Genomic DNA, 2,099 nt, shown 5'->3' on the forward strand with positions numbered 1-2,099 from the left:
TATATATGAAGGAAAAATAGAAAATAAATAATAATATATTGTCATTCGCTTTGGTTATTTAATAATCTTGTCTTGTTAACAAATATCATTAACATACTTACATATATGGACAATTGAATATGCAAACGAATTTATAGTAAATTACATTAATAGTTGTGTTCATAAACTGATTAAGAACACCATGTGGTTAATAATGGGGTTATCTCTTCAGTAAAAGAAATTCAAATTAGGCCTCTACTTTTGAATGTACTCAAACAGTAAAATAATTAAAAAGACTGAGGCTAATAATATCAAACTCTACATTTTTTTTGGGGGGTGATTATGGACTATGGTGTTTGCTGGATCAAAAGCTTTTTTTTTTTTCAAAGATCAGAGAAGTACTTGCTCGTTTGATCAAATTCAACCGGCCATTTATCAACATCAATACTTAAAAAGAAGGAAAAAATTTTTTTTGTCTCTGTATTGCTTGTTAATTTATTTTGCAACTGTTGGAATTTGGCAACCAATTTCTTTTCCTTTTTCTTTTATTTGTTTGCAGATATGATTAATATGTTTAAAGTGTTTCTTCTTCAACTTATATCCCTAACCCATCAAATTCATCGAATGAAGAAGCTGTCCGTGAATGAAGAAGCTGTCCGTGATAATGCATGATCGCAGTACTTATGTTCATGGAGTGAAAAATAATAATCCTTCTAAATTTAGCTTTTAGATTTGGTAAATTTAGCCCTTAAATTCAGCTACGAGTAGAAGGAATTTGATTGGATAATAGCAGTTAAGATTATTCAATTATAAGAATAAGATGTCTTGTAATCAGACGTCTTTGTCTATTGAAGTATTTGGATTGTGTAATATATATTGATAATATTTAAATGTTATGAAAGGTTTTGATATATAAATTGATTTTTGTTCTTATTTCTCATAGCCTTTTAATTCTATCAACAAATCAATGGGCAACATGTCATTTTATATAATTATTTTTTTAAATAATAAATAAAGTAGTGATACTATAGTAACAGTAGTCACAAATACTAATATAGTATTGTAATATTTTGATACCATGGTGTTATTATTTTAGTGATACTATAGTAATAGTAATCACTGACACCACTTACAAGTGTCACTATTTTTCTGACTCCCAGATTACTGACACAATTAATAAGTGTCAGTAAAAGTAATTTCTGACACTATTCTAAAGTCAGTAAAGACCATTTTTCTAGTAGTGTGTTATTAAGGAAGCTCACATCAGTAGCATAGACGGTAAAGCAGAGGATAGCTGCAGCTCCAGCTTACGGTTGAGAGTTGATGACATGGCATGCCAGCTGGCACCTGGTGGTTATGTAATCACTTGTACACGTGATAATCAGCTGAAGTTGTTATAGTTAGTTAGAATTAGCAGTAGTTTGTAAACCAATCGAGCTGAGCATCAGCTGTGTATATAAACAATCTCTGTGTGCATATTTCATTCAATTTTTTTTGTGATGAATAAAATCGAATGATCTAGATGTTTCCATTTCTTTAATTTTCTTTCACTTTCTTAGCTTCCAAACATCCTTAGATTGATTTTCAACTTATGTAATGTAGAATAAAAGAAGATTAGATAATGGGGGGCGTAATGAACAATTAAAGATAAGTTAGCACAACTTATAATCTGATTTGAGTTATGTGATTATGCAGGCCAGATTTTGATTATAAATCTGAACTTTTGTTCAGATTTGAGTCATGGGATTATGTAGGCCATGATTTTGATTTGTTACAGTGCCCTTTGCCATCGCCAAGAGTATAAACCCAAAGAAAAGAAAAATAATAATAATAAATAAATAAATAAAATAAAATTGCTTGAAGCCTTTATACTTAATAAAGTAAAAGGCTTTAAAAGAATTGTCCAACCAATGCTTTAAATAAAGACATGAAATGAATATGGAGCCCTTGTATTACTAATACTGTCTTGACCGTGCTTCCTTGAGCATGCGTGGTCCAATAATCATATATTTGAAGGAAAACTTGAAAAAAAAAATAAAAAAGAGAAAATTTTTATGCTATTTTATTTTGAACTAAAAATATGTTAATCATATAGAAGTTATTAGGAGCAGATGTCCCTA

The 2,099-nt window shown here is 29.4% G+C and overlaps 1 long non-coding RNA gene across 1 annotated transcript in view; it reads left to right on the forward strand.

Annotated features, from left to right (window-relative positions):
* The window catches only part of LOC18046751, a 2,097-nt gene extending 1,463 nt beyond the window's left edge, over nt 1-634 (forward strand). Inside the window, exon 5 of the long non-coding RNA XR_002906484.1 lies at nt 539-634. This is a non-coding gene — a long non-coding RNA (uncharacterized LOC18046751). The remainder of the gene's footprint in view (nt 1-538) is intronic.
* The last annotated feature ends 1,465 nt before the right edge of the window (nt 635-2,099 follow it).

The sequence above is a fragment of the Citrus clementina genome, unplaced genomic scaffold, assembly GCF_000493195.1.
Source record: "Citrus clementina cultivar Clemenules unplaced genomic scaffold, Citrus_clementina_v1.0 scaffold_3, whole genome shotgun sequence".
In the NCBI taxonomy this organism is placed as follows: domain Eukaryota; kingdom Viridiplantae; phylum Streptophyta; class Magnoliopsida; order Sapindales; family Rutaceae; genus Citrus; species Citrus x clementina.